Raw genomic sequence first — 25,259 nt, 5'->3', positions numbered from 1 at the left:
AAGTGACTGATACTTCCTGTTCTCATCTCTCTGTAATATCTGAAACAGAACTCTTCTATCCCCCTCCCCGTTTAAGATGCGCAGCCTGCCAATGCGGAGACAGCATATCTGTAGAGAGAAATGCAATCGTCCTATTTCAGACATTACAGAAAAACAAGAAGCATGAGACACTTGTATTTCCTGTCCTGTGTCTACCCACCCCTCATTCTCTAACCATCCAAAGCAACTCAGGCATGTTGATATCAACTCAATCTGATACAGAGGCTGCGCCCCTACCTTCCCAACCATCTGCTCCCATCTGTGGTACATGCCCTGGTCTCCTCTCGCCTAGACTACTGTAATGCGCTTTATGTGGGGTTACCCTTGAAAACGGTCCGGAAGCTGCAACTGGTACAGAATGCGGCGGCTCGCCTGATTAAAGGCAGCTGCCAGCGAGATCACATCACTCCAGTGCTGAAGGAGTTGCACTGGTTACCAGTTGTTTTCCGGGCCCAATTCAAAGTGTTGGTTCTGACCTTTAAAACCCTATATGGTTTCGGCCCAGTCTATCTGAAGGAGCGCCTCCAACATCATCAGGGATGCCGCTCAACAAGATCAGCCTCAAAAGGCCTTCTCTCTATCCCACCAGTTAAAACAGCTAGACTGGTGAGAACTAGGGAGAGGGCTTTTTCAATTGTGGCCCCCACTTTGTGGAATTCCCTCCCAAATGATCTCTGCCATGCCCCCTCTACGATGAGCTTCCACCGGGCCTTGAAGACCTGGCTCTTCAGGCAGGCTTTTGGGGTGGGTTAGGTTTTATTATTATTGTTGAGATTTTTAATGTTTTAATGTATTTGTATGTTTTTATTTTGTATGTCACCCAGAGTAGCTGGACAGCCAGCCAGATGGGCGACTAATAAATTAAATAAATAAATAAATAAATAAATAAATATGAAGCACCGAACATCGTAATTTCAAGATTATGTTCTCACATTTTAGTCTTCATAATATGTAGATTCTTATTTGAGTCAGTGCCTAATTGTACTTTATATAGTGGCCCAAATTCTATAGTGGGGAAGGCAGGGGCCTTAGCTCAGTAGCAAAGGAAAAGCTTTGCATGCATAAATTCCCAGGTTCAGTCCCAGCTTCTTCAGCTGAAAGGAGTTAAGGTCATGGAGGTTAATTCCCTAGAATCTCCACGCAGGATTGGGAAATAACCCCATCTGAAGCCTTGGAGAGCTGCTATCAGACAATATAAATATTGAGCTAAATGAACCAAAGGTCTGACTCAGAATAAGGGAGCTTCCTAGTTCTCTTCTGGAGTCTTTGGAGAGCTGCTGACAATCAGAGTAACCAATAGTGGTCTAGGTGGACCAGAGGTCTAGCGTGTGATAAGCTGAGTGCTGGTTAGTCCTGCCATGGCTTTCCTTGGCTTATTTACACTGGTCTTATCCCTGTGAAGCACAACATAATTGTCCCTTTGTAAATGTTGTGGTTAACTTTCCTGCGCTTATCCTTCATTGAAGTGCATAGTGCTTCTTTTCTAAAACAAAGCTTCCATAAAGTTTCATTAAATCCATAGGATATCCTATGGTAAACAGTATGCAAGACACCAGCTAGGCATTGCTTTTTAGTAGTGCTATATGTTTTAAATAGGTGTGTTCTAATAGGCATTGGACAAAATTTCCATTCTTGCAAGCTATATGCCTGCCTGCCTGCCTCTCTCTCTCTCTGTCTCTCCCTCTCTGCCTAACTTCTCATTTCTATGCTTTGAAATGTTATTGGGCATGTAGCTGAAAACCACAAAAACATAATCAGTGGAATTTGCTCTATGACTGTTTTTACTGTTTTGGGGAATAAAGAAGGAACATTGGGATGGGTGATTCTCCCATCAGTTTCCTTTTACTCTGGTGGTCTCATCATTTTTTATTTTCAGTAAGAACTTTGAGGTCCAGCCAACAGCTGCCTATAGAAAATACTGGCCTGTCCTTCATTTTCATTGGTACTGTTGGGCCCTTCCAAATGAACAGTTTAGTGAGCAGGAATGGTGGAAGTTGCAGGTCAGCAACATTTGGAGTGCCACAACTTCTCCCACCCATGTGCTATATTATTCATATACTATGTATTCATATATTAAAATACTATTATGATACAATCCTATACTATATTAATATATTATGAATCTGCTATTGGGAATTTAGCAATGTGCTTTTTGATGCTGTTCATTCTTGGATTAAGGGATGATTCATCCTACTGCTCCCTCTCCCTGCTCACCATGCATTTCTTCCATCATACAGACAGGGTAGGCTAGGTAGAGAAGAGGAAAGTGTATACAGACCTCAGCTACATTTGGACATGCTGAGGAATGGGAGAAGAGGGCTTTATTGATCCCCATGAGGATTTCTCCACGTTCAGCTGTGTGAGCCCACACTAGAAAGCTTCATCTGCCATGTATGTGTTTAAAAATAGAGATGTGAAGGCTTGGAAAACAAAAAAAAAAATGGGGAAACTGGGGAGAAATTGTTTTTAAAGAAAAAATCCTCTTTTTTCAGGCCTTCACATCTCTGTTTAGAAGTAGCATGTCCAAAATTAGAGTTATGTTAATATAAATGTTTCAATGAATTCTGAGAAGAAAAATTGATTTGCAGCTCACAAGTTGCTATATTGGAAATGATAAAGTTGCTCCTCTGGAAAAATTGGTTTACATTGAACAGTAGGCAAGATCAACCCCTCCTCCAATCCACTGCATTAGCAGAAAACCTTTTTGATGAAGCATATGTGCATGTACTAGTTTTACTTCCACTGGGAGCGTCATGTGCCTCCTGAAGTGCAGCTCTGGAATGTTCCCAACTTAGAGGGGGGGCAAAGGAAGGCTTAAAAGCCCTTGTGCGCAAACGGAGAGTACCAATGCACACAGGTTTGGATCTTGACCATTGCACTTTGCTATCAAAGGGAGAGAGGCCATACTGTGTTTTGCCTCATTTTAAAGTGTCACCTTAAAGTGACACTTTAAAGGAGGAAATCTGTAACATGGTCTGCAAACCCTGTCTTGCCTTGGCAAAGCACAAGAGAAGGGAGGGATGCAGATCACATTACACATCACCACTTTTAAAGTGGCAAGTATAGTTGCCAAACCACAAACTTGGTTTTGCTTGCCAGACCACAGACATTCATTTTCATTCTACACTACTCTGCTGCTTACCCCAGAACTCCTTTTTATTTCACTGGAAATATGACTACTCCCTGTTGGCATTAATTACATTAATTCTCCAGCACTGTGTTATTTCAAGGAAGCAGATGTGTTTGAAAAGGGCACTGCAACTCTGCAATCTTTTGCTCATTTGAGGATAGTTAACAAAAAAAAGCCCCCCCCTTTTTTTTTAACAATATGCCAACAAGCTACGTATGAGTGACTTTTCAAATTTTGTTATGTTTGGTCCGATCTTCTTGTGTTCAGACTTCAGAGAAGTATATATATGAGAATTTTTCTAGAAAGGATGCTTATCTTTCCTGGGAACCTCGCCCCACACCTTATCTTTTATGATGCCTTCCATAGCTACTCTTTTAAGAAAGCTGCAGGGCAGAGTCTATTCTAATGTTCATAGAATCATAGAATCATAGAGTTGGAAGGGGCCTTGTAGGCCATCGAGTCCAACCCCCTGCTCACAGCAGGAAATCCACAGCTAGAGCATCTCCCACAGATAGCTGTCCAGCCTCTGCTTGAAGACATCCAGCGAAGGGGATCCCACCACCTCCCTAGGCAGTCGGTTCCATTGCCAGACTGCCCTTACTGTCAAGAAGTTCCTTCTAATGTCCAATCTGAATCTATGCTCCTGCAACTTAAAACCATTAGACCTAGTCCTACCCTCTGGGGCAGCAGAGAACAAATCTGTACCCTCCTCTATGTGACAGCCCTTCAGGTACTTAAAGAGTGCAATCATGTCACCCCTCAGCCTTCTCTTCACCAGACTGAACATGCCAAGTTCCTTCAACCTTTCCTCATAAGACTTGTTCTCCATACCAGCTATCATCCTTGTCGCCCTCTTCTGAACCCGCTCCAACTTGTCTATATCTTTCTTAAAATGAGGCGCCCAGAACTGAACACAGTATTCCAGATGAGGCCTGACCAATGCAGAATATAGTGGGACTATTACTTCCCTCGACCTGGAAACTATAGCTCTGTTTATGCAGCCCAAAACCGCGTTTGCCTTTTTTGCCGCAGCATCACACTGCTGGGTCATGTTCAACTTGCGATCCACTACAATTCCAAGGTCCTTCTCACACGCTGTACTGCTAAGCCGGGTATTTCCCATCCTGTACCCGTGCATTTTGTTTTTGTGGCCTAAATGCAGAATCCTGCATTTGTCTTTATTGAATGTCATTTTATTAATTTCAGCCCAATTTTCTAGTCTATCCAGGTCCCTTTGGATTTTATTCCTGTCTTCCATTGTGTTAGCTATCCCTCCCAGTTTCGTATCATCCGCAAACTTCATAAGGCTTCCCTCCACCCCATCATCTAAGTCATTGATAAAAATGTTGAAGAGTATCGGCCCCAGGACAGAACCCTGTGGCACTCCACTCGAAACTTCCTTCCAGTCTGAAGCAGAGCCACCGATGACCACTCTTTGAGTATGGTTTTCCAACCAGTTGTGAATCCACCTGACAGTATTTCCATGTAGTCCGCATTTGACTAGTTTGCTAATCAAAAGGTCGTGGGTGCAGCTAGACACATTTTGTGCAGTGTCAAAAACTTTTGAGCAGGTTGAAATAAGTTTTTTTGCAGTCGGACATATGGGATTTAATAAGGAACATAAATGAGAAAAGATAAAAAGAAATAGAAAATGAAGGTGAATATTTGTTCCTTTTAAATCTTCATAACAGTACATTAGTACATTAGTCTTATTGGACTAATTTCTTGACTAGTTTGGGGATATGACCCTCCGTGGCGCAGAGTGGTAAGCAGCGGTAACGCAGCCAAAGCTCTGCTCACAGCCGGAGTTCAATTCCAATGGAAGGAGGAAGTCGAATCTCCGGTAAAAGGGGTCGAGGTCCACTCAGCCTTCCATCCATCCGTGGTTGGTAAAATGAGTACCTGGCATATGCTGGGGACATATGCTGGGGGGTAAAGAAAGGCCAGGGACGGAACTGTCAATCCCACCCCATATATACAGTCTGCCTAGTAAACATCACAAGATGTCACCCTAAGAGTCGGAAACGACTCGCACTATAAGTGCGGGGACACCTTTACCTTTAGTTTGGGGATGGGCGGTGTGCTCACTGCTTCTGCAGCAGGGGAAAAAAAGCTTAGAATAAACCCTGCTGCAGGGGGCAGGGAATGTATGTAGGAATCAGTAGCGTAGCAGCAAATTTAGAAGTGCAAAGTCCCTTCATGATAGTCACAACCATGTGCCCTCCCATCTTTTTTCTTCTTCTTTTTTTGCTGCTGGGTTGAGAATGACGTCTTTGTAAATGCCTTCTCCTACAACAAACATCCCTATGAGCCAATAAGCATGAAAGGGGAGCATCTCAACAACTGAGAAGAGTCTTCTCAATGCCTGACTCACCTCCTTTCACTCAGATTGGCTCCAATCAGCAGGAAAGGACAAGGAAGCATGTCAGAAGACCCTTTGCAGTGTCTAACACCTTTGCATGCTGATTGGCTCATAGGATGCTGGAGACATTGGGACCCTGATGGGACCCTGTTTGCAAAAAGTTAAGAAGTCCTCCCCCCTCAAGATCTCAAATGACTACACCTCTGGTAGGAATTGCAGAGTTAAGGGTCCCATCTCCTATAATTCTAGCACTGTTCCCACTGGCTGTCTACCTCCTACTAGTGAGGGCATGTCAAGAAGGTGGTTTTGAAAGAGGATGTGTGTGTGTCCAGTAGACACCATATTTGATTTGCACAAAAAGGGCCAATTCACATGAGCAGAACAGGCCATGCAGTCTACATAGAGAATAAGCTCACAAAAATAAGATACTATCATATGAAGGCACCTATTCTACTCATGAGCCAAACCAGGAGCACTGAAATATACTGTCTGTGTATAATCCTTAGGCAAAGTGCTATGGAAATACTAAGTACTCAAAGTGCTTCATGGACATTATTTTGGCAATCCTTACAACTACTCTGAATGGTTTTCCATATTTCAGTGAGGCTGCGATGTGGTGACTTACGTAGAGCCACCCAATATATACATGGCTAAGTAACATTTTCCCCAGAGCTTCCCAAGTGCACAACTCACCCTGGTGACGACTGCATTATACCAAAAGAAGGTTCCCAGAACATAAGAATATATCAGGAGCCCTCCTGGATCAGACCAAAGCTCCATCTAGTCCAGCAGCCTGTTTCTCACAATGGCCAACCAAATGCCAATGGGAAGCCCACAAGCAGGACATGAACACAATAACACTCTAGTGCATAGCCATCATGACTAGCAGCCTTATCCTCAGTGAATTTGTTTAATCCCCTTTTAAAGCCATCCAAGTTAGTGGCCATCGCTACCTGTTCTGGTGGCGGTTCCATTGGTTGACTATGTGCTGTGCTTTTGTCTGTCCTGACTCTCCTATCGTTTGGCTTTGTTGGATGATTCTGGATTCTAGTACTGTGAGAGGTAAATTTCTCTCTGTCCACTTTCTCCACTCATGCATAATTTTATTTGAAGCATTCCCAGTCTCCATGTTGATTAGAAAAATATTAGAAGGTGCTAATTTTTGAGGAAACAATTCTTCATCTTCTAGTCCAGGATTTTGCTTCCAGTCTCTCCAAATTTCTCCCTGGAGAAGGAGGTCTGCACAGTGTGGAAAGAAAAGCAAGTGGCATAGTTACTGAATCCAAATGTTGTTGCTGCTGTTGTTAATAATAATAATAATAATAATAATAAATTTATAATTCACCTTTCACTAGAAGGTCCCAGGATGTGTCACAACAGCATAAAATACAGTATTAAAGCCATTTAAAACAAATTATTTACATCTAGAGAACGTTCTAAAATACATGTTGCAAGAGTCGAAGGCCAGGATGAACAGTTACATCTTCAGCATAAGATGAAAGCTGATTAATGAAAGAGCCAGATGCACCTCTGTGGAAGAGACAATTTTACTGGGTTGTAATTAGAAAGGTCAGGAAATAGTGTTATGCTGATGCCTCTATAATGCCTGCAGAGATGATGGCATGTACTCTTGCACAGTGGAGTTTATTTGCCCTGATTATTGTCTGTGGTTTGTCCCCCACCCCACATAGATGACTCTGGCAAACGTTATGCCCCACCCATTCTAAAAACAACTTCTCTCAAAGCAGGTATATAGTAAAAACCACAACAGCTTTCTTCTTTTCAAGAGGAAAAAGCCCATTCAGTTTATTATATGAAATATTTGTATTGTTATGGATTACCTTAAAATAAAGTGTCTGCTGGCAGAAAAGGATTGACAGAGTTCATTAGGAAGCTTTTTAAGTATTAGGGGGAAGGCCAGGCAGGAATTTCTGCCTCTGGACTTACAATACAATGGAAACAATTCAGAGAATTCCAGCGGTTCCTTGCAAACGGCAAGAAATTGGTTCATATGCAAATACTCCATGTGAAATATATAAGCCAAAACCAGTCTGGGTGGTCATTTCTGTAATAATACCTCACTGGCAGCAGTTTGGTACTTTCTGTTAGATTGGGGCTGTGTGTGTGATGCACATTCTCCAGCGTTTCATGGATAAAAATAACGGCATGCTCAGACATCTGCAGTTTTCATCCCAAGGATCACTGCTCAAACCCCACCCTCCCACTGCCACGTTGAACAAACTTTTATTTCACGTGCACCATGCTATTGCAGTAGGCATGTACTCTTGGCTTTTGGTTAAATAAGTACTAGAAAAGTATAGTTTCTCAATAAGTCCAGATAAGTTTTCAACAGGTCCAAATATACCCCAGCAGCTGCAACGTGTGAAATGGCAGGCTGTGGACTACACAGTGCCCTGGTATCAAATCACAAGTCCTGGGGAATGAGCCTCATACACAGACAGGGCCAGCCTGAGATATTTTGCAGTTTGAGGTGAAGGACAAAATGGCACCTCCCATTCCACATACAGAAACTGACTAGAGTGACACGTCTTCAATGCTGGTGATAGAACAGCATCTTGCACCACCCCTGAAGAGAGCAAGCTAACTCCATGGGCACAAGGCAGATCATGTAGCAGCTTTGTCCTCCCAGCTTCTCACTGCAGCTGCCAGCAGCTGCTACCTGAGGCAGTCACTTCACTCTGCCTAATGGTAGGGCTGGTCCTGCACAACTGCGTCACACAGTAGAAACATAGAAAATGGCATTGGCACAGGTTGCAGAGAGAAGGAAGGGGAGCCCCAAATGAACACTCAGTCTTAGAAAGGACTTGTCCACGTGCATGCATTTACAAGGAGGGGCTTGTAGATCACATTCTTTGTCTGCAGAAAGTCCCAAATTCAATCCCCAACATCTTCAGGTAGGACTGAGAAAGACTCCTGTTTGAAACACTGCAGAACTGCTGCCAATCAGTGTAGACAATACTGAGTTAGATGCATGAATGGTAGGGATGTGGAAGAATTCTGCCCAATTCGGACCAAATTTTCCATTAATTCACTTATCCTTAATCGCTGAGGATTGGATTTTAATGTAGTGAATTTCTGCAGCTATTTTTGAAAATGGACTTTAAAAAAAAATCTGCCTCTAAAATGTCGATTGTAAGAATTATAATTTATCGATATTTCCTTTCAAAATATTGATAATCATATCACTATTTTTTCCGAGTGGAAAAAACCCCACAGATCTGTAAAAGCAGCAACTAGTGGATAAAGGATGAACTCAAATCTATGCCAGCCTGTTAGGTCAACAGAATGCTTTCAAACCAGCACCAGCCAATGGATCCCATTCCTTATGAATGGTCTGTCTTGATATATGGCAGCATCATACTGGGGAAGGCTATAGGTCAGTAGTAGAGCATATGCTTTCCACACAAAAGGTCCTCAGGTTCAGTTATCTGGCATCTCCAGGTAGTGTGGACAATATGTAGACAGATGAGCCAATGGTCTGTCTTGGTGTAAGGCAGTTTCTTCTATAAATATGCATGTACACAAAAGACAAGATGTATCCATTCCCCACTCTGAGATTTAGCTTCTAGGAACTCTGGCGTGAGAATCAGAACCCTAACTCCGGCAACCAACAATGATGTTAAGAATAAGAATAAGGCAAAAGTACAGGTATCAGAAAATAACTGGACTGTACAGATTTAGAAAGTTAACTGATAGCCTTGCAGAGAATGAGTCCTATTCCTGACCAGCTCAATAATTAGGTATAGATGAAGACAAGATAGAAATGGAAACATTTTATTCTCTTGCTAGTAACATAATTGCCATTCATTGCCATAGTTCAGATTCTTGCTCGTCATGAGCAGTTAATTACTTCACTAAGTGTGTGTTGCCCTCGCCTTAAAGCATTTCTATAAGCTGCACGTATAAGCTTTGCCATAGGCAACAGATGGCATGCTTGAAACCAGGCACACAAATGCACATAAACAGGCCAAGAGCATGTTTAAAGTTCCAAGAGTTACAGTCGGCCAGTGTTTTTCATTAAAAAATGTTCAAGTTACTTTAGCATACAACAAACTGTAAAGAACCAAGACTTTATAAAAAATTCCTATTTTGAGCTTAGTAAAGCTTTTTGACATCTGTATTCATTTCGGTTTACCACTGAAGCTCAGGGGGTCTGCTTAACCATTCAGTTGTTATTTTCAAGATTCATTTTTATAATGTTCATTGACCTCAGAAACATGTGAACAGAATCTGATGCATACTTTGAACTTCGACACCCTCTATTGATGTTGACCTAAAATCACTGTATATCAAGAGCATTCACATGTAAGGAAACATCCATTAAGTGATGCAGAAAGAACCACCTTCATATGTGTTGTTATTTTTAAAATGTTGAATCCTAGGCCGTGCTGCATCATTTCTAAAGAACAAAAACACTCCCCCCCCCAAGAATCTAAAATAATTGGAAAAATAACTAAAGCCTCTAGAGTCTAAAATGACAAAGTAACGGTGGTGCTAAAATGAAGAACATCTCCAAACATGTTGAGTCATTTAGATTTTTTATTTTTTAGCAGCAAAGCACACGGAAAGTTTATAGAAGTCTTGTGTATGCACAGTGATTTTTCCAGAATCCCCTCCCTTCAAAATGGCAGTTGGATGAATTTTTTATTCGTAACAGTCACTGATGCAGTCACGTCATAAATTTTTGAACACATGATTTAGGACTCTTTTGCTTGACCCTAGCCTCGTATCTGTAGTATGGGAAAAATGGGCCTACTTCACTGGATTATTGTAAAACTTATTAAAATAATATGTGAAATGCTTTAAAGCACTCTGCAAATGCTGATTTTTATTTTATTGGGCCACAGGTGGTCTAGCAGATTCTAATTCCAAAAACTATCAAAAATCTAGTCTCATTAATTTAAATTGATCTTACTTCCATGTTATGTTTTTTATGTTACATATTTTTTGCGGCTCTCTTCGGCGATAGTTTTCAAAGAGGTGAGGTTGTTCACACTGCTCTATACTAGGAGTGGACTTCTTTCAGAAATGAATGCTTGCTTTTTTCAAAGAGAAAGAATAATTCCAACTCCATTTTTTGAGGGTGCACTGTTTTGTATTGGGCTTTTTGTCTGAGCTGCACTGACATCACTCAGGTGAGGCTAGCACTTTATGTCAACATCTTCCGTCTCTGTGAGCATAGCACTATCTGCAGGAGTTCAGCTCAGGAACATTGGAAGCTGTCTTATACTGAATCAGACCATCGGTCCATCTACCTCAGTACTGCCTACCCCTGCTGGCTCCTCACTGTGGGAGTCCTCACTGTGGGAGGCTGTGTGGATCCAGAATTGGCCTCCACAGTCACTTACGGACCCACTTACGGACCTTACCCTGGAAGACAATCTTCCTTGGCCATGAGTGATGGCCAATAACCCCTGCTGGCAGCAGCTCTCCAGGGTTTCAGGCAGGGGTCTCTCCCAGCGCTCTCCAGTGCCCTGGAAATGCCAGGGATTGAACCTGAGACCTTCTGCATGCAAAGCAGATGCTCTGCCACTGAGCTACAGTCCTTCCCCACTTTTTTCTGCTTCTTCTCAATGAAACTCTTTTAACTTGATCGAGGGACCAATCCCTGGGAGGGCAGCTAGGATACAGCAGACCACCTTCTGTGTGTGTGTGTGTGTGTGTGTGTGCGTGTGTGTGTGTGTGTGTGTGTGTGTGTGTGTGTGTGAGAGAGAGAGAGAGAGAGAGAGAGAGAGAGAGAGAGAGAGAGAGAGAGAGAGAGAGATCTCCCCGGTGCAGCCATCCCTGTTGATTTACTGCCAGGGGTGACGGTGGTAGAGCCAGTGAAGGCACATTCCAGGGGCTCTGATTCTATTCATTATAAACTGCGGTGCATAACTATGAAGGAAAACCATGAACTTTGCCAAATCTGAAGCTAAGGTACTCAAAATATAAAGGGAGGTATGTCTTCATAAATGAATAAAAACACAAATAAATACCAAGAACAGCAAGAAGAGTTGGTAGATGCACAAGCCACTCCAACACTTTCCCCATCTTCTTTCTAGCTCAGGATCCTCCACAAATCAGACCCTCCATAGAATCCAGAGCAGGGTTTCCAGCAACAAAACATAAAAACAAAAAGTATAATATACTGTCACTGAGGGGATCAATACACTGACACTGAAGAGATCATAAAGCATCACTTGTTCACAGATAATCTTTCCTTTATCATGCTGCAGCCATCTTGTTCAGGCTTTATTAAAAATTGCCACCAGATTTCTATACTGCACTAGGCTTGAATATAACCACAATGTCTGTAGCCTACCAAATAACTTCGTTTATATGGCTATTGACGAATGAGTACATGTTCATTGACCATTCGTTATCAGGGTTATTTTATTGGAGGAAACTCCTTAAACGTCTTGTAAATGAGAGAGTGGTCAGACCGTGTACTGGGCAAATTTAATAAGCTGGATTTCAGGAAATGTTGAAGAAATTAGTAAAGCAACAAAACAAAGGGTGTGAGCTACTTATTAGGTGACATGTCCCTCTATGTGTCACTTCTGTTTGCTTCAGGTCATCTAGGGAAGTCTATTAAGATGCTTGTATTTTGTTTTAACCAAAGGAGCTAGAAGGTCCCATGAAAGAAATGAAGTAATATGAAAATTTCCCAATAATAGGAATTCTATCTGTGGTTATGCATATGTCTTTATTAATTTATTAAAATCAAAGGCCAGCAGTTAAAACAAGTGAACAAAAGAAACGAGGACATTAACGTATGTTTAAAGTGCCATATTTGACCTGACAATGAGCATTAGCATTCTGGGAAAATAAGTGTAAGAAAGAAATAATGGGCCTGCTACCATACGAAATGGAAGGATAGCCATCTATCAGGGGTACTGTAGCAGAGGATTTCTTGCATCATCTAGAGCAGCCTTCCCCAACCAGTGTGCCTCCAGATGTTGTTGGACCACAACTCCCATCAGCCTCAGCCAGCATTGCCAATGGTCAGGAAAGATGGGAACTGTGGTCCAACAACATCTGGAGGCACACTGGTTGGGAAAGGCTGATCTAGAGGATAGACTGGATGGACTTTGAGGTACTTCTGTAATTCTTGAAACTGTCATCATCTAGTAGCAGTTATTGTTCATGTTTGTATGGAATTATTCCACTGCATTTTCTATCTCTTGCAAAATCAGTAGGTGACTGTTAAGCGGGAACAGAAGGAAAGAAGATTCCAGCCATTCAAGGCCTTGGACCAGACTCTTCAGAGGCAGAGCTCTCTGGCAACTGCAGCTTTAAGATGCAGATCGATTCATTCCCTGGTCTGCCCCATGTGGATCTATGGGATCCAGGAGTATCACATATGTTCTGTTTTGGCACTTCATGGTGTTTTCTACCTGAAACTCCTGAAAATTAATTCTTAATGTGATAAGTGAACCTAAGTCTATATGGAAATCACACTTCAGAACAATTTCCCTTCATTCTAGTTATGTGAGAGCTAACTGCAGCGCTTGGAAAAGTTACTTTTTTGAACTACAACTCCCATCAGCCCAATCTAGTGGCCATGCTGGCTGGGGCTGATGGGAGTTGTAGTTTAAAAAAGTAACTTTCCCAAGCTCTGGCTAACTGTGATAGTCAGTAGTGATCTGAAAGCACATGTGCAAATGAGCTCTATGGTTTGTCCCTCTCTCGCCTATCTGGAATTAAGAGGAAGAGTTTCCAAGTCAGAGGATGTGATACCTATCCTCATTTTATAAATTAAGTTATTAATCTTTGCTGGATCAAGAGTTCTTCCAGGGGTCTGGACCAGACAAAGTCAGCCATGGCAATGCTAACACCACAGGCCAGGCCTCCCATTTTGGCCTATGAGTGGGCCAAAGGGAGAAGGTTCCCCACCACCACCCAAGTCTACTCCAAGACCCTACCCTGATAAACCACCCAGCACAGCTGATTGGGTGCTGGGGTGGGGCCTGAACTACACCACAGCTGGGTTAAGACTCTAATGAGTAAGCCACTAGGCACATTCAGAAGAAGGATTCTGCTTGCTTCCTCCCTACTAGGAGGGGAGAGATGTTCAATTCAGTTTGCATTTAAAGGAGAATCTACCTAATTTGCACCTTCTGAAACAATACGTGAACCAAAACACAGTTATCCTTCAAATTTTGCATTTCTCTGAATTTTGCAATGCAGTCCACCAGCCAAGTAATGTGTACTGGGGTAACATGTGCATTAAAGAAAATTAGTGACAATAACATACAAAAATGCATTGTATTAGGTAAATTGTTTTTCAAAAACGTGTATATTGGGGAAATTGTATGCAAATGTATGTTTTAGGAGAAAAATGGAAATGGACTGCCTTCAAGTCAATTCTGACTTATGACCCTATGAATAGGGTTTTCATGGTAAGCTGTACTCAGAGGTAGTTTACCATTGCCTTCCTCTGAGGCTGAGAGGCAGTGACTGGCCCAAGATCACCCAGTGAGCTTCATGTCTGTGTGGGTATTCGAACCCTGGTCTCCCAGGTCGTAGTCCAACACCTTAACTACTATACCACACTAAAATGTGCACTAAAATGAGAACCCAGGGCTGGGCCTTAAACTTTTGAGAATCCTGTGCAAATTTAACTACTACTTGTTTACAAAGCCCCATCAGAGTGCATGGTGCCTTACAAAGTATGAGAATGGGGACTGTCTTCAAAGAGCTTACAATCTAAAATTCAGCACCAGGGCCAGCGCCAGGCATGCCGGGGCCTTTGGGCACCAGTTTGCCTAGGGCCCCCGCACTCACACACATGCACGCCCCACCTACCTCTCCCTGAAGGGCCCCTCCTTAGTGTGGGTGGGTAGCACTCCCTTCCATGATCTGCAGCACGGATCGCAGAGAGGGAGCTCCCAGGCACCCCCCCTACTGCCGCACAGGCCTGCAACCCCCCTGCATGCTCCACCTACCTCTCCCTTGACGTAAATGCTAGTTGCACTGCAAGCACAAGCCTGCCATCAACAAAGATGGCAGCCAAGGCTTCCCTAAGGGACTGATGTCTCTGCCGCCATCTTGGTTGATGGCATGCATGCATGCTACATGCGCGCATCCCTGCCATCAACCAAGATGGTGGTGGGGCATCAGCACCTTAGGGAAACCCCTCTGGCGCCAGCCCTGTTCAGCACAAAGAGACAACAGAGGAAGGTCAGAGAAGTAGAGACGGGGTAAACAGGGAAGAACATGCATTATTTAAGTTACCCACACTGACTTAGTCACAGGGATAACTGTACAAAGGCCAGGGGATTGTGCCAAAGGCTCCACAGAAAAGGTGGATTTTGAGGGTGGATTTGAAGGAAGGTAGCACCACACAGGTATTCTGTGAGTCAGTCCTAAAAGTACAGGGCAGCAAAGGAGGAAGAGTGGGGATGTTTGAATGAGCTGGAGATCTTTGGATGGCTGAAAGTGGTGGAGGTAGATTTAAATATTAGTTCCGTCCACCTAAAAAATGTACAGTGCTTTCGGATGAATGTTTTGTAACATGTTTGTGTGTCCATATGTGCACATACATACAAGGAAGCTAGGTATGGACATGTTCCACAAACCTTAGAGCAAAGACAAGGTCACTGTTAGGTGAAATCCAAGTTCTTGTGACAATCCGTGGAATATTCTCCCTCTCGCATCACCCTTCAGTCTGGACTAATACATTCTGAATCTCTGCATGAAATGATGATAAGCTCTGGCATGACACATTCATCATGGATGAATCATAAAACTCGCAACAGCCAAATCTATGTGTGGGGAATTTTCTCTTTGCTGATAAACTAAAAATGAGTCAGACTTAAAAAACAGACCCTGGAGGGAGGAGGAGAAGCCTTGTGACAAATTCAGTGGGGTTTCCTGAGTTCACTCTCCCCAGTAGTCTTTTAGCCTCTGGTAAAAAGAGGTTTCCCAAGAATTTTGGAACTACAGCTGTAATAGACATGCAGCCAGCAACTCAGTACAATAAAATTAATTAAAAATCAGACGCATAGTCCCTAGAGAAAGGGGAAATACTGCTAAATATACAAGCTAGTGATCCAATTTACCTCAGATTTGCTATGCTTTTTAACTAGCAGCAGTCAAAGAATTTCAGTGAATTTACAAAGATATAGATGTAACAGATGATCAAACCCCAGTTGAACAATTCCTCATTTGCTCTGTAATTAAGAAATAATACTATTACTATTTCAAACAATGCAAAAGTTGTAGACAAATGTGAGGTGAAAGGAGTAGAATCATAGAATCATAGAGTTGGAAGGGGCCTTGTAGACCATCAAGTCCAACCCCCTGCTCACAGCAGGAAATCCACAGCTAGAGCATCTCCCGCAGATAACTGTCCAGCCTCTCCTTGAAGACATCCAGCGAAGGGGATCCCACCACCTCCCTAGGCAGTCGGTTCCATTGCCGAACTGCCCTTACTGTCAAGAAGTTCCTTCTAATGTCCAATCTGAATCTACGCTCCTGCAACTTAAAAACATTAGACCTAGTCCTACCCTCTGGGGCAGCAGTGAACAAATCTGTACCCTCCTCTATGTGACAGCCCTTCAGGTACTTAAAGAGTGCAATCATGTCACCCCTCAGCCTTCTCTTCACCAGACTGAACATGCCAAGTTCCTTCAACCTTTCCTCATAAGACTTGTTCTCCATACCGGCTATCATCCTTGTCGCCCTCTTCTGAACCCGCTCCAACTTGTCTATATCTTTCTTAAAATGAGGCGCCCAGAATTGAACGCAGTATTCCAGATGAGGCCTGACTAATGCAGAATATAGTGGGACTATTACTTCCCTCGACCTGGAAACTATAGCTCTGTTTATGCAGCCCAAAACCGCGTTTGCCTTTTTTGCCGCAGCATCACACTGGGTCATGTTCAACTTGCGATCCACTACAATTCCAAGGTCCTTCTCACACGCTGTACTGCTAAGCCAGGTATTTCCCATCCTGTACCCATGCATTTTGTTTTTGTGGCCTAAATGCAGAATCCTGCATTTGTCTTTATTGAATGTCATTTTATTAATTTCAGCCCAATTTTCTAGTCTATCCAGGTCCCTTTGGATTTTATTCCTGTCTTCCATTGTGTTAGCTATCCCTCCCAGTTTCGTATCATCCGCAAACTTCATAAGGCTTCCCTCCACCCCATCATCTAAGTCATTGATAAAAATGTTGAAGAGTATCGGCCCCAGGACAGAACCCTGTGGCACTCCACTCGAAACTTCCTTCCAGTCCGAAGCAGAGCCACCGACGACCACTCTTTGAGTACGGTTTTCCAACCAGTTGTGAATCCACCTGACAGTATTTCCATGTAGTCCGCATTTGACTAGTTTGCTAATCAAAAGGTCGTGGGGGACTTTGTCAAATGCTTTGCTGAAATCTAGATAGATGACATCTACAGCATTTCCACCATCTACTAAGCTAGTGACCCGATCAAAAAAGAGATGAGATTAGTTTGACAGGATTTTTTCTTGACAAACCCATGCTGGCTCCTTCTAATCACAGCATTGTCATCTAGATAGTTGCCAATGGACTCTTTTATTATCTGTTCTAATATCTTTCCCGGTATTGAAGTCAGACTGACCGGCCTGTAATTCCCCGGATCTTCTTCTTTACCCTTTTTAAAGAGCGGGACGACGTTTGCCCGTCTCCAATCCTCCGGCACCTCTCCCGTTCTCCAGGATTTCTCAAAGATGATGGCAAGAGGTTCTGAGAGTACATCCGCAAGTTCCTTCAATACTCTGGGATGCAGTTCATCAGGCCCTGGAGATTTGAACTCATTTAGGTTAACTAGGTATTTCCTGACTATCTCCTTATCAATCTTGAACTGCAATCCCGACCCCTTACTGAGATTGCTACCGATGCATGGTTGCACACTGTTCCCTTTTTGGGAGAAAACGGAGGCAAAATAAGCGTTGAGCAGTTCTGCCTTTTCCTTGTTATCTGTCAACATTTTGCCATCCTCATTGAGCAGCAGTCCCACTGTTTCCTTGGTCTTTCTCTTGCTTCAAACATATCTGAAAAACCCCTTTTTGTTGTACCTCGCTTCCCTCACCAGCCTCAGCTCATTCTGGGTTTTAGCTTTCCTTACGCTATTCCTGCAAGCCCGAGCCGCTCGTCGGTACTCTTCCTAGGTGATGCGTCCTTCCTTCCATTCTTTATACATGCTCTTTTTTACTTTTACCTCCTCCACCATTGGCTTTTTCCGATGTCTTCCATTTTTCTTCCTCTTTGGAATTGTTTGCGATTGCGCTTTTTGTAATACGTTCTTCATGAACTCCCACGCTTCTTGGGCTCCTTTTTTCTTTAGTCTATCTAGCCATGGGATCCTACCCATCATTTCCCTGAGCTTGCTAAAATCGGCTTTCCTGAAATCCAAGGTCCATGTTTAACTATATTCTTCTTTGGTTTTCCCCAGAATCACGAATTCCAGCATTACGTGGTCACTTTCCCCCAAGGTACCGACCGCTTTAATTCCCGTGACCAATTCGTCCGTGTTAGTTAAGATCAGGTCCAGGATTGCCGATCCCCTTGTTCCTTCTTCTACTTTTTGAAAGAGGAAATTATCAGCAAGGCCCATCAGGAATTTGTTGGAGGCTTTGTGCTTCACAGAGTTTGTCTCCCAGCAGATATCCGGATAGTTGAAGTCCCCCATCACTACTACTTCTTGCCTCCTTGAGATTTCAGAGATTTGTTTGAGAAAGGCCTCGTCTACCACCTCTTCTTGGCCAGGGGGTCTGTAGTAGACACCTACTACCATGTCAGTTTTATTTGTTTCTCCATTTATTTTTACCCAAATGGTCTCTACCGGACCCCTTTGTTCGTTCTCTTGGATTTCCATAGAGGTGTATTTGTCTTTGACGTATAACGCTACTCCCCCTCCTTTTCTGTTGCTTCTATTCTTTCTGTAGAGTTTATATCCTTGAATGGCTATATTCCAATCATGGGTGTCATTCCACCAAGTCTCTGTTATCCCTATGATGTCATATTTGCCTTGATGCACTAAGACTTCAAGCTCCCCTTGCTTGTTTCCCAAGCTCCGCACGTTGGTATATAGACACCAGAAGTCTCTTTTGTCCCGACTGGATTCCTCTGTTAATATACCGTGAGCTTTGCCGTGCATCCCTTTCTCTCTCCCAGTGTCTGCTGTACCCTTCAAATCGTTGCGTTTACAACCCGCTGTCTTTGGATCGGTAGTTAAGCTATCATCTCCATCCCCCAGAGGCTTTAGTTTAAAGCCCTCTTGATGAGTTTTGCCATACTTCTGCCAAAGAGATTCTTCCCAGTCCTCGTGAGGTGCAGCCCATTTCTTGCCAACAGTCCCCCCTCCAAGAAGCTTAGACCATGGTCCCAGAATCCAAACCTCTCCCATCAACACCATCTGCGTAACCAGTTGTTGACCTGCAGTATCTTCCTTTCCCTTTGTAGTCCTCTATCCTTCATGGGAAGAATTGACGAAAAGACCACCTGCACCCCCAAATCCTTGACCTTCCTACCCAGAGCCTCATAGTCCGAGGTGATCTGTTCCAAGGTGTTTCTGGCCGTGTCGTTTGTGCCCACATGGATGAGGAGAAAGGGGTACCTATCTTGTTTCCCAATGAGCCTCAGCAGGTTGTCAGCAACGTCCCGGATGCGTGCCCCAGGGAGACAACAGACTTCCCGATTCATTTTGTCCGGCTGGCATACCGGTGCCTCTACCCCCCTGAGCAACGAGTCTCCAACCACCAGCACCCTCCTCTTTTTGTCGCGAGTGGTGGTTGCATCAGCTTCCTTCTTCTGGGGTGTGGAGTCTTCCTTTGCAGCCAGTGTCTCTTGATGCAGGTGAGTTTGTTGAGGCTCTTCAGGGGTGCTGTCTGCTGAGAGACGCTGAAAGTGATTTGTTAGTTGCAGCAGTTCTGAATCCCTCCTGTTTTTCCTTGCCCTTACAGTGACAGTCCTCCACGGGGATTTGTTGCTGTTGCAGTCCTGTTCTTCCTTGTCACTTTCTTCCTGCACTTTGTGTCGCTCCCTTAATTCCTCTTGTGTTCTATCGAGGAAGTCCTCAACTTCTCTGATAAGTCGCAGGGTGTCTATGCGTTGCTGCAGCCCCCTAACCTTTTCTTCTAGGAGCGCCACCAATCTGCACTTGCTGCAAGTGTAATCGAGTAAAAGAGTAGTGACCTCCTTTTTAGATGTGATAAAAGGAAACAGTGACATTCCATAATATAGATGTTTAATTCTACAAATGTTTGATACATTTCCCAGTTTTGAAATGCCATTGTTAAAATTCCCAGCCAGAAACTTTATATTTGAAGTATTATACATTTTCATGTCCACAATACAGTGTTCTGGATCAATGTTATAATTAATTCTTGCTTGATATTCATAATATCTTTGTTGTGTAAGTCAGATGTTGTCATTACAGATAAAGAATGCATTCCGAGCAACTTTATGCCATCCTTTCATAGTGTGTTACTTTGAATCTGTTTGTCACATTTACAACCCCCTTAGGAGAATATTGTTAACACACACCTAGTATTTAGACAACACTAAGGGAGCAATCCAACTTGAGTTTAAACTGGGCTGGGGGGAGTTGGATGTGGTGGACCCCCAGCTGAACTGACAGGCTGCTGGTGCTGCTCGGCTCCACCAGCAGAAGCCCCTTGTCCCAGCTCAGCCATAGCCCTCCTGGGACCCTGTCGGCTCAGTCGGGGGTCTGCGTGGGACAGTCAGCCCCGCTGATGGCGAGTGGGCAGTAGCCCCAAAAATGGGGCATTTCAGGGGCATGGCGGGGGGGACATACACAGCATCCAAGTCCCCCTCAGTGCACTCCCACAGGTCCCAATCCACATGAGAATTCCACCGGCAATGGTCCTCTCACTATGATCAACTGAATGTGGCCTCCTGGTAATAGACCAAGTCTGGATAACAAGGGTACATCAAATAGCATTTTTGGTGGCCATTCCTCAGCCCAGGAAATCCCATCCTCCAAACCCAAACCTGAACATGGAATGTTTTGAATTTTAAAATTGTGTTTTAAATTGTTTTTAAAATATGTTCTTAAATTGTGTATTTGTTTTAATGTTTTTGATTGCTGTAAACTGCCCAGAGAGCTTCGGCTATGGGGCGGTATACAAGTGCAATAAATAAATAAATAAATAAACCATCATGTGATAACTGTTTAAGTTTACCGGACACTATGTAGTGTATGTAGCTGCATGGAAAGACAGTCATCTGTCCAGCCATGCAGTAAGCCCAACATCACCTCTCTCTGGTAACTCTGGTGCTAAGTTTGCCAAGAACCAGCCCAGTGTCTCAAGCAATTGAAGGAGTTTTCCCCCTTCTAAATCATGTAGAGATCTTTTTTGTTCTAGTGAGCAGTATATAAATTCTGTTAATTAAATCAACAGAGGCGCTTGGGGGCTGCAAGGCAGCAATGTTTTAGGGTGCCGGTAAAGCAGGATGTCCCAGGAACCCTTGAAATGCCACAGAAGTGCAGCACACAGTCAAAGAGGTGCTCCCTAGGATACCATGCAGTGCCTGGAATGCATCTCCTTGGATGTTGTGCAACAAGTGCTTGGAGTGACAAAATGCTGTGGGATGGCCCTGGCTTTCTCATGTGCCTTCTGGTCCTCTTTCCATTCTGCATGAATGTCAGAAGTGATGCGATCTTTTTTGTTTGGGGGAGAGATTTTGTTGCTGGGGAACAAGCATATGGTTCTTTTAACATCCAGCTAATAGCATTCCTGTGGTTTTCACACATTTTCCCCCAGATAGTCTGACCCCATTGTCTTGGCTCTACAAAAGAAAAAAAGCAGGGGACGGGTCATGTTTACAAGAAACAGTTACTGGAGCTGACATCAGCCTGGAAGCCTTTGTCCTCTGACCCTGAGATGGGCTTTGGTGACTCAGTGATGATAGGAGGGCTCTCTGCCCTTGCTCAAGGCCAAACTAAATATGATGTCAGGAACTGCATTTTTTTGTCGTGTGTCTGTCCCATTTACATATAAAGTAGGGATCTGGGGAGTCTAATTTATCCTAGCCCAGCTCAGAGAGAGCAGGTAGAATGGCCATTTACATATCAGCAAAAAGAAAAGGGAAAACAAACACAAATGCATAACCAAAATAAAGAGGGCAAAATAGGACAAAGACATGCATGAAATTTGCTTGTGCTAATTTATAGATACATGCAAATTTAGAAATGATTGCTACAATTTATAGAGAGATTACATTGCAGAAGACTGTGACCAGGTGACCCATGTGCCGTCTGCTGTCCAGGTGCTACTTGCTGATGGGCAACTTCAAGGTCCCTGCTCTGCCTTCTTAGGGTTCTTTATCTTAAAACCAGACTTGGACCAGATAGCCCGTCAAACAGAAGACTGTCCTTTATAAATCAGGATACATGGCCATCCTTTAAAAAGTGCTGGGTCCATAGAGCATAAGTGGGTAAAGCAGGGGATGGCTTAGTTCCCCTCTGCCATGTGCCCTTTCTGATGTAAAAGTTGGGCCTCACCTTTCACTTTAGAGGTGAATGGAGCAAGCACGTGAATACCATTGGAAATAATCTCAAGGGTCTCAACTAGTGAGCCCTGCCTGAAGTCAGTGAACTCTGGGGATGTCTCCTTGGCCTTCAGACTGCAAGTCTAACAACAATGGCACTTACTTGCAGCTGACAGTGTAAAGCTTGAATTAAACTGGGCCCAACAGCTTTTGTTCTTCCATGAGGAAATAAAATGGTTACACTTGGAAATAATGGAATTTAACTGGCAGAGTTGGAAAAACAACACATTGCAGAAGCTCAAACAAATGCAGCTGCTAGCCAGAGGGGGCAGATAGCCATCGCATCATTAATAGTCACTCCCTGTGCCTGCCAATTTTTCATCTACTGGTAGTTTGCAATCCAGCACAACAGCTGTATTAGCATGAATCTGTATTACAATGCGATAGGGATGAATGTTTAGGCACAGACGATAAATAAGGAGCTCTAACAAGAATAAACACATCAGGATTAAATAATCTCACTAAATATGCCTCTTTTCTTCTTTTTTAAAAACAAATCTTAGTCGTGATGATTTACTGATTTGACAGGAAATCTTCTATCAGCCAAGGCATGATTGCACAACGAAAGCATCTCCATCTTTCGGGGAAATGTGTAGGCCAATTGTTTGCTGGAATAGTTTTTTTTTTTAAATGATAGTCATAATGGGAATGCTGTTCTACCAGATATTTCATTATACCGGAACCATCTCCTTATATGTAAAGAGAAGAGCAGTGGCTTCCTGTGAAGTACACATGCCGTTCCTTGAACCCCACTGACTCTCACAAGCTACTACTTGCTGTTGAATGAAAGGAATGCCATTGCAGTACTCTTAAATAGTTCTCCATTCCATCTCTCTAAAATCCACTCTTTCACTCAAGGAAATATGGGAGACAGATCTGGGCTCTGAAATACAACTTCGAGACTGGGATAGGTTATGGGAAACGAGACCGTTTAAGACTGTCTCTAGCTATGTCAGAGAACATTCACTTAAAATGATACATCAATGGTATCACACACCTGTCCAGATATCACACATGTTTTCCACGGCCTCTCCACTATGCTGGAGGGCCTGTGGGAACAAAGGAACATATTTTCATCTCTGGTGGGAATGTGAAACAATACAAGCTTTTTGGCTCAGGGTTTATGATGAAATGTTGATTTCTAAAGAACACTTTGATTTTACGCCAAAATTATTGCTATTAAACATATTTGATGCTACACACGCAAAGCTGCTCTCCAAAGAATTGATCATCTACATGACCTTAGCAGCAAAATTAACAATTGCATCGCAGTGGAAATCAGCAAATGACCTCTCAATAAAACAATGGTATAACTCCCTCTGGAATATAGCCATAATGGAAAAACTTACACATGAACTAAAACTAAGACAGGTAAAGGAAAAACCAGACTCCTTTTATTTAACTTGGCACTCCTTTATTGAATACACTTCGGAAGATACGTTTATGCATCGTCCATCAATGGAAGCCTGGCGGATATGGAGACACTTATAAACAATGTAATGGCCTAACAGAAAGGAAACAGAATTTATGCACAATCATTTAGACTGCATATCAGTTTAGTCAGAGGTTGAGTGTCTGAGAGATTTTATTTTCTTTGTTAGCATTTGAATGCTTCTTTGTTTATTGTTGTTGAATAACTATTGCTTCTTAATTATACTCGTGTCTGATGTAAATGAGAAAATTCATGTCATATAAAGATACCTGTGAAGAAACAAAATAAAATAAAAAATCTAAAAAAAAAAATGGCAAATCTAAAAATCCACCAAGCAATAGACAACACTGAGCAAATAAATGGGAATTAACAGGAGCAGTAATGGTAAATTCACACAAGCATTTTTTTTCTCCCATGCACTAAATCTTGGGTGGGGTCACAGATTGGAGCTGATTGCAGGAAAGTTAGTTCTTTAGAGATGAACTCAGAATAGACCCATTGAAATTAATAAACATGACTGACTATTCAGGTCATGGATCTGTTACAACCAATTGAAGCTAAGTGGAAAGGGCTCCTGTCCGTAATAGCAGAGCTACTAACAAGGAAGCACCCCCTGGGCTTGGACCGCAAAAACAAAATGGGTTCTCAAGCACCTGACAGACCACTTATATCCCACCTTTTCTTTAAGGAGTTAAGGGGCAGCATGCATTCTCCACACTATCCATGCCAGAACCCTGTCAGGTAAGTTCGGCTGAGACACAAGAACTGCCTCATGGTAACCCAGTCAGCTTCATGACTGAGTGTGGCTTTAATTCTTGGGCCTAAGACTCTAACCACTATAGCCCACATGGCTAGTGGGCTATTCAGCATGGTGGGTCAAAAATTGTACAGGCCTGGCCTAAAGCATTCTTGAAAGATGCCTCTCCAGGTCTTGTTTGAAAATCTCCGCAGAGGAGATGCCACCAGCTCTCTGGACAGCTTCTCCCATTGCTGAATTACTCTTGTTATTGTGAATCTAAATTCATCTTCCAGTTCCTTTCCTATCCTTAATATATATGGTGAACAACTGTTTTCACTCTTTCCCTCATGCTTTGAAAACTGTCCATGATGATTCCTTAACCTCCTGTTCTTAAAACTAAATATATTCACTAATAGGCAAAAAAACCCTTGCAGTTTAAGAATGTACCTATAGCCAACAGATATTTCTATCAAACTTTAAAAAGCAGGGAAATTGGGCAACTATAGTGAATGCACCAGGGGAGCAGGTGACCTGACCTCTGCTCTGAGATATTGTACCGCCCTACAAATTTGTCAAAATGCAAACACAATTTGGGTTAGAACATAAGAACATAAGAAGAGCCTGCTGGATCAGGCCAGTGGCCCATCTAGTCCAGCATCCTCTTCTCACAGTGGTCAACCAGGTGCCTGGGGGAAGCCCGCAAGCAGGACCCGAGTGCAAGAACACTCTCCCCTCCTGAGGCTTCCGGCAACTGGTCCTCAGAAGCATGCTGCCTCTGACTAGGGTGGCAGAGCACAGCCATCATGGCTAGTAGCCATTGATAGCCCTGTCCTCCATGAATTTGTCTAGTCTTTTAAAGCCATCCAAGTTGGTGGCCATTACTGCATCTTGTGGGAGCAAATTCCATAGTTTGACTATGCGCTGAGTAAAGAAGTACTTCCTTTTGTCTGTCCTGAATCTTCCAACATTCAGCTTCTTTGAATGTCCACGAGTTCTAGTATTATGAGA

The sequence above is a fragment of the Rhineura floridana genome, chromosome 2 (assembly GCF_030035675.1).
Source record: "Rhineura floridana isolate rRhiFlo1 chromosome 2, rRhiFlo1.hap2, whole genome shotgun sequence".
NCBI classification, from domain to species: Eukaryota; Metazoa; Chordata; class Lepidosauria; order Squamata; family Rhineuridae; genus Rhineura; species Rhineura floridana.
This window is presented reverse-complemented; position numbering follows the sequence as displayed.